Source organism: Sminthopsis crassicaudata, chromosome 6, assembly GCF_048593235.1.
Source record: "Sminthopsis crassicaudata isolate SCR6 chromosome 6, ASM4859323v1, whole genome shotgun sequence".
In the NCBI taxonomy this organism is placed as follows: Eukaryota; Metazoa; Chordata; class Mammalia; order Dasyuromorphia; family Dasyuridae; genus Sminthopsis; species Sminthopsis crassicaudata.
Window position 1 is genome coordinate 190408645 of NC_133622.1, and position 7916 is coordinate 190416560.

The 7916-nt window shown below is 43.7% G+C and overlaps 1 long non-coding RNA gene across 1 annotated transcript; it reads right to left on the reverse strand.

Annotated features, from left to right (window-relative positions):
• Positions 1-1628: 1628 nt before the first annotated feature.
• On the reverse strand, positions 1629-2913 carry LOC141547670 (uncharacterized). The gene is made up of 2 exons (XR_012483586.1): positions 2796-2913; positions 1629-2463 (listed from the first exon to the last, which is right to left on the reverse strand). It is a non-coding gene; the product is annotated as an uncharacterized LOC141547670 (long non-coding RNA).
• Between the last annotated feature and the right edge of the window lie 5003 nt (positions 2914-7916).

Below are 7916 nucleotides of genomic sequence, written 5' to 3' on the forward strand. Positions count from 1 at the left end.
AAAAAAAAAAATGGGACATTTACCCAATTTCCAAACTTCTTTGTTCTTTCTTCCATGAATTTTCAAAAATCTCTGACAGTGCTTCAGCACTTGATGCAGAACCTTGATGGGGTTCATTAAGGAGTTCTTTCAGAACCCTGGGATATAGTTGCTTTAGAGACCTAATGATATGAATTTCTTTCAGATTGAAGTTTTGGAGAGGAACTGTAATTTTATTATTTGTTTTTTGTATAATGTCCATTTTCAAATATTTCCAGCAGTATCCCTTTTCTACCTAGTGAGTCAATCCTTATAACAAAGACTTAAAAAAGAAAGAAAAAAAATCAGTTCAGCAAAGCTAACCAACATAGTTTATGCAGTATTCCCATAGTCATTCATCTCTATAATGAAGGGAAAGAAGTGCATTTTCTCAACCCTTCTCAATCTTCTCCTTTTTATCTATTTTCTTTCTTTTGAATAATATCCATTTTTCAGCAGCTGTTTTCCAGTCTTGAGTCATATCTCACTGTGTTTCAGTAAGAGGAAAAAGAGTACAGTGAAAAGACTCTGGAATTTCAAATGCTAAAATCAGAAGTCCTAGGTTCAAGTCTGACCTTAGATACATATTACCTAACTTTGGGCGAGTCACTTAAGTTGGGTCTCAATTTCCTCATCTCTAAAATAAAGATCTGTCAAGCTCTACAGATGGCTCCTATGATTAATTTATCTTCTTATGTTAGGATTTATGACTTTCTTCTTCATACTTTGTGTGTGTTTTTTAAAATAAACATTAGAAGTGATGGGTTTTTCTCCCTGATTTTCTCCTCAGATTTTTGTCTCTAGTGAATTTTTAGGCCTTTCTGCTGCTATTTTCTTTTTTTATATATTGTTTCTGGTCTCTATGGTACCTAAACTTGGCAGGCACATGTAAGCAATTTTCTTTCTTTTCTTGACTTTTGAGTTTCAAGTTTGATTAGATTCACAAGACTTCCAGCACATATATTTTTACCAGTCCCTGATTAGGTGCATGCCATCCCCGGCCAAGAGATCATCATTCCTAAATTTTAAGCTGCGGTCCAAGTCCTATTCTCAATCACCATGTTCTGTGCCAGCAACTCCTCCACATTCCCACAGCTGCCTTGTGCTTCCCTTTCTTACTTTCTTCAATCAGTAGCAGTGATGAGTATACCACCTGTGTCTATAACACTCATTTTCTCATCTAGGACTACATAATCCCTAGTTTAAAAAAATTAAATTTTTTTCTAGTTTCCTTCTGGAAAAATCATTTGTCCATATAGAAATCACCAGAAGTGGGTAATTGTCATCAGGTTGGACAGATTTGAAAAGGTCCTCCGCCATACCCCAGCTACGTGGCCATAGAATTCAGCCGGCCTTTCTGTTAATATCAGTTAATATCACTAGGTCATTTAGAACCTTCACTGGCAACCATATTTGGTGGTGAAGACAGATGGGATTCTTGGCTCGCTCTAGTGGACGAGACAACTCTTATAAGGGGAATGGAGCCTTGATAGCCTATTTCTGTTCGTTAATTCATTAACAATTCATTTTATTTTATTTTTTTGCTGAGGCAATTGGAGTTAAGTAACTTGTCCAGGGTCACGCAGCTAGAAAGTGTTAAGATTATGTTAAGTGTCTGAGACCAGATTTTATTTTATTTCTTAAGCTTATACATACATGCATACATACATATATATATTTAGTCAAAGTAAAACATCTGTCCATGGCTGCTTAGATTTCTGATACTGAAAGATTTGACATCTCCAAGTTCCAGATGCATTTATTAGTGACCAGAAAATTGAGACACAACATAATGTGTATTTCTACATGTATGTATGTACATATGTGTAAGTGCGCATACATGTGTGCATATAGAGGTGTATACATGGCAACTTAATAAGGAGATCGGATCCTTGATAGCCTACTTCTGTCGGTTAATTAACAATTTGTTTATTTCTTAAGCTTATGTATGTATTTTGGTCAAAGGAACATGTCCATGGCTTGTTAGATTTCTGATATTGAAAGATCTGACATGGCAAAGTTGAGATGCATTTGTTATCCACTGAGAACATCCGTCTACACGTGTGTATTTGTATGCGTATCACAAGCATGTATATGTGGATAAGGATGTGTGGTCATGCATGTGTGCGGCATGTGCACATGTATCCAGACATGGATGTCGGAGTCCCACAGGCAGGTGTGCAGGCCGGCAGCGGGGCGCTGGGTTCCCCTTCTGGGTTCCGGTCTGGAACACGTCATTAGCGCTGACTGCCTCAGTTTCCCTTTCTGTAGTCTCCGCCTCCCAGTCTCCCCGCGGGGGTCACCTGCCGTACACGCTCACAGGTGCTGGGCGCTTGTCCCAGGCGCTGGGGACTTTTTGGATGAGTCTCAGTCCCATGTTCCGGAAGTACGACGTGCCTCCGAGGGGGAGGTCATTCCGCGGCAGGGACGCAGAGGCAGCTCTTCCTGGACACATTCAGGCAGAATCCCGTTCCCACCTGCGGCCTGGGCCCGAGCCCCGCCCCGCCCCCGGCCCAAGCCTCCCTTCCCGAAGCGGGGCTGGCAATCCCGCCCCTCCCCTGAGGCTGGGATCGGGACCCCCGCGGGGCAGGCGGGCCGACTCCTCCCCCGGCTAGCAGACAAACTGCCCCCCGATCCTGTTAGCGTGGAGCCCAGGCCGTGGCCCCCCGGGCCCCGGGCTCCGGGCTCCGGCCCTCCCCCCGCCCCGCTCCCGGCCGCCGTGTCCTCAGGAGCCCCGGCCCGCTGCGGCCAGGCTCTCCTTCCTCCGGAGCCCTTACCTCATCCTCCGCCTCGCGGTGCGCATGGAAACCGGGATCCCCGTGGGGCACGCTGACCCGCCGTCTCCGGCCCTGAGCGTTCTCTTCCTGAGGCCTCCCTCCTCCCCCATCACTGCCCGGGGGGACGGAGCCCTGGGGCTGAAGTCTCGAGAGCTGAGTGCAAAGGCAGCCCAGACAGAAGCCAGCTCACTCTCCCTCTTAGCAGAAGATTTTACCTTCTCTTTTTATTGAGAAAATCAGGCTACCATCTTTCTCCTTGGCCGAATACACTGTACCTCTTTTGTTGCGAACCAACCTTTCTTCCTTTGGTCCATTTTCTGAGCAGGACACATGACTTCAGTCTCCATTGGGAGTTGGCTTCTTAGACCATTTCTTCCCTCTCTCATATTTTCTTTTCTGTTTTCTTCTCTCTTTTTAAAAAAAAAATTAATCTTATAATTATAACATTTTTGACAGAACACATGCATGGGTAATTTTTTACAACATTATCCCTTGCCCTCCCTTCTGTTCCGAATTTCCCCTCCTTCCCTCCACCCCCTCCCCTAGATGGCAGGCACTCCCATACATGTTAGATGTGTTATAGTATGTCCTACATACAATACATGTGCGCAGAACCGAATTTCTGGTGGCACAGGGAGAATTCTCTCCTATTTGCTTTCCTGGCTCCTTTAACACTAATACAGACTGCGAGGTTTCTCCATCCTTCCTCTGGTCATTTCACCAAGCTATCATTTCCTGCGCCTTCCCTCTTTCACAGCACAAACCCCGGAAAAGCCGCCTGCTCCACCTCAGCGCCCTGTTTCCCCTCTCTTACTGACCCCAGGCCGCCGGTCTCTCCCGGGCTTTCGCTGACCGACCTGCGCACATTTCCCCTCTCCGAGTCCCCGCTTTGCTCCAAAACTTTGCTCATTCCTCGTTCACTTAGGAAAACCTGGAAAGACTCGGACTTAGGAAAGTAGATACTATGTATCTTCAGAGAAATAGGTGGCGAGTGGAAATAGGCATGGTGCAGCCTTACCTCTGGATGTTTGAGTGTGTGTGTGTACGTTTATAGAGATCTATGCACATCTGTATGCGTGTGTGCGCACACACACATGCACACGCTTAATTGTGGCCTTCTTTGGAGGGAGGCAAAGGGGGAAAATAAAGTTAAAAGCACCCAGCACAGATCAAAAGAAAACCTACAAGGAAGCAAAAAAAACCCCTCGACGTCTTGAAAACAATGCATGGTATTTATTTATATAGGTTTCTTCAAATGGAAATTTATTACTTTATATTGAATCCTCTATGATGTTTTGCTGTGTACATGGCAATGCCTTTCCCCCCCCTTATTTTGTACTTAAATTCAAAATAAAATTTAAAAATTTAAGGAAGCCCCCCAAAAAAATCCCCCCCCCCCAAAAAAAACCCCAAACCCAACAGCTCAGCTCATCAAGTGCTGTCTTTCACACAAGGGATTTTGTGCTCTCTCCATGCTCTCTTTTCTTGAGTTCTATAACACAGCTTTCTCTTGGTTCACCTATGCTGAATTAACAAATCCTTCTATATACTGTGCATGAGTATTCCCCAAGGCTCTGTTCTGTATTCTCTCCTCTCCTTAATACTTTCATTAATTAACATAAGTTCACTTATCACCTTTTCACACAAATTATTTTAAAATCTTTATATTTAACCTAACATCTTCCTAAACTCTTGTCCCTGGAAAGAAAGGAAGGAAGGAAGGAAGGAAGGAAGAAAGGAAGGAAGGAAGGAAGGAAGGAAGGAAGGAAGGAAGGAAGGAAGGAAGGAAGGAAGGAAGGAAGGAAGGAAGGAAGGAAGGAAGGAAGGAAGGAAGGAAGGAAGGAAGGAAGGAAGGAAGGAAGGAAGGAAGGAAGGAAGGAAGGAAGGGAGGGAGGGAGGGAGGGAGGGAGGGAGGAGGGAGGGAGGGAGGGAGGGAGGAAGAAGGAAGGAAGGAAGGAAGGAAGGAAAGAAGGAGGGAAGGGAGGAGGGAAGGAAGGAGGGAAGGAAGGAGGGGAGGAAGGAAGGAAGGAAGGAAGGAAGGAAGGAAGGAAGGAAGAAAGGAAGGAGGGAGGGAGGGAGGAAGAAGGAAGGAAGGAAGGAAGGAAGGAAAGAAGGAGGGAAGGGAGGAGGGAAGGAAGGAGGGAAGGAAGGAGGGGAGGGAGGGAGGAAGGAAGGAAGGAAGGAAGGAAGGAAGGAAGGAAGGAAGGAGGGAAGGGAGGAGGGAAGGAAGGAGGGAAGGAAGGAGGGGAGGAAGGAAGGAAGGAGGGAAGGAAGGAGGGGAGGAAGGAAGGAAGGAAGGAAGGAAGGAAGGAAGGAAAGAAGGAAGGAAGGAAGGAAGGAAGGAAGGAAGGAAGGAAAGAAGGAAGGAAGGAAGGAAGCAAAGAAGGAAGGAAGGAAGGAAGGAAGGAAGGAAGGAAAGGAGGGAGGGAGGGAGGGAGGGAGGAAGAGAGGAAGGGAGGGAGGAAAGGAGGGAGGGAAGGGAAGAAAGGAAGGAGGGAAGGAAGGGAGGGAGAAAAGAAAAAAAAGAAAGGAGAAAAAGGAGAAAGGAAGGAAAGAAGGAAGAAAGGAAGAAGGGAGGAAGAAAGTTATCAATTATAAATCTTTATCCTTTCTCTAAACTTCCTGCTTTCCGTTGAGGACATCACCATCCTTTCAGTCATCCAGGTAGACAAGCGCATCTTCAATCCAATCAATTATTAAATCCTGGACATTCTGTCTCTATATCATCTCTTTTGTTTGTTCTTTTCCATTTTCCACTTCTGCTCTCCTTTAGGCCCTCTACTTCTAGATGAGATTATTACAACAGTTTTGTAATTGATTTTCTTGCTTCTAGTCAATTCTATCATCCACAATAGGGATTCTTAAACTTTTCCCACTTCCAATCCTTTTTGGCCTGAGAAATTTTATATATCAATATGTAAAACAGGTACACAAATAAAATATTTACTGATAATTAATCATAATTTCATGACCCCCATATTCAGTTATATGACATCCTATGGGGTCCCAACACACAGTTTAAGAAATTTTGGTCAACAATATCATCTATATTTCTTTAAACATAAAGATCTGATTTTGGTCTTCCCCTCTTTAAAATATCATCAGTGATTTTCCTACTGCCTCCAGGAAAAAATCTGAATTCCTCAGCCTCAAATTTATATCTCTCTAGCTTCTGGGTCTCACTTAAAATACATACATATATATATATATATATATATATATATTTTTTTTTTTCCCAATTACAAATAAAAACAATTTTTAACATTCGTTTAAAATGTTTTTTGAGTTTCAAGTTTTCTCCCTTTTCCCCTTCCCTTGCCACACCCTGAAACAGTAAGCAATTACAGCCATTTCACTTTACCCTGTCCTACACCCTCCACAAGCTCAGGACTATAAATGTCTGAACTTGGCATTCTGTCTCTCTCTCCATGTGTTTGCTCAGGCTCTCTCCAGTGCCTGGAATGCACTCCCTCCTTATCAGCCATCTCTTAAAGTGCCTCACTTCCTTCAAGACTCACTCAGGGCACCTCCTATGGGAAAGCTCCCAACCTCTCCCATCACTCCCCTGCTCTGAATATTAGCATCTTTCTCTCTTCTGAGATTACCTTGTGCTTCTTTATTTGTTTACCTGTTCTACCAAGGCAGGAGATGGAAAGAGCTTGTCTTTCTCTTTGCATCCCTAGCACTCAGACCAGGCCAAGCACATGGTAAGTACTGAACAAATGCTGAATTAAATTGAAGTACTGTTGGAAGGTGAACAGTGCAACAAGAAAGAACTAAATAAAGTAATAGGGTAAGAGTGGTGTTTAATGGGCTGCTGCCTGTGGTCTCAGACACTTAATGCTTCCTGGCTGTGAGACCCTGGGCAAGTCACTTAATCTTAAATGCCTCAGCAAAAAACAAACAAATAAATAAATAGATTGATCCAGTGGAGAACAAAAGAGTAAATTATTCCAGTATCTTTATTTAAAAAAAAAAATCCCTTGGACAGTATTAAAATGCTAAAAGATATGATATCAAAAGATGAGCCCCTCAGATTGGAAAGCCTGGAATGCTATGGCCTGTGGTCATGAAGAATTAGACATTATTGAAGTTGAACAATGGATATCACTTGAAGATCATCAACTGTTATTGCATTTTGTTAATTTTTATTATTTGTTTAAATTAATGATTTAATTGGTTTAATTATTTGAATTGCTTTGTTAATGCACATTGCATTAAAAAACATCCTATACTGAACACAACACTTTTAGGGCCCACTATGGGGTATGGATGGCAGCCTTCAGAGAGGTAGGAAGAAAGGGGCCATCTCAGGACTCCTGTCTGCCTGTTCTCCGAGGGGAAGCCAAAACTTGCCTCACTCTTGATTTAATTTTGATTTCTGATAAGTGGAGATAAGAGGAGGGGGAGAGTGTTATAGACATGGGAAATAGATTGTGAAAAGTGCCAGAGATCAAAGGAATGCTGGGTTCAGGAAAGAGCTTCAGAGTTTGACGGGGATGTATTGTACTCCTAATTGTGCAAGGCTGACTGTAAACATAGAGGTGGAGGGTTAAGAGTCAGTTCTGGCCCTCCAAAATCTCACAGGCCTGAAAAATAGATCTCAGGTTGTGTCGCTGGAGGCAATTGGTGTATCAGACAAAGAGCTGCCCTCTTCTCTTATTTTATAGGCTCATAGCCCTGGGGGCAATCTGATCTGACCTCCCCCCATTTTATTTTATTTTTTTCTCCCTGAGGCAATTGGGATTAAGGTACTTACCCAGGGCCACACAGCTAGAAAGTGTTGAGTATCTGAGGCCTCCTGACTTCAGGGCTGGTGCTCTATCCACTTCACCACCTAGCTGGCCAGACTCCCCATTTTAGAGAAGAGGAAACTGAGGCAGGGGATTAAGTGATTTGTACCCAGGATCATCAGAGCATCAGAGATGGAATTCTACCTTCTGCTGGCTCACCTATTTAGTGGTCTTAAGCATTGAAAACATTCTTAGAAAATCAGTTTCTGACTCACTTTTTGGTCCCTGCATCCAGATTTCCTTCCTTATCTATAAAGTGGGGACAAGGACAGCTGCTCCACTCCCCAGGCCACAGAGATGCAGAGAAGACAATTGAAAGAATAGGTCT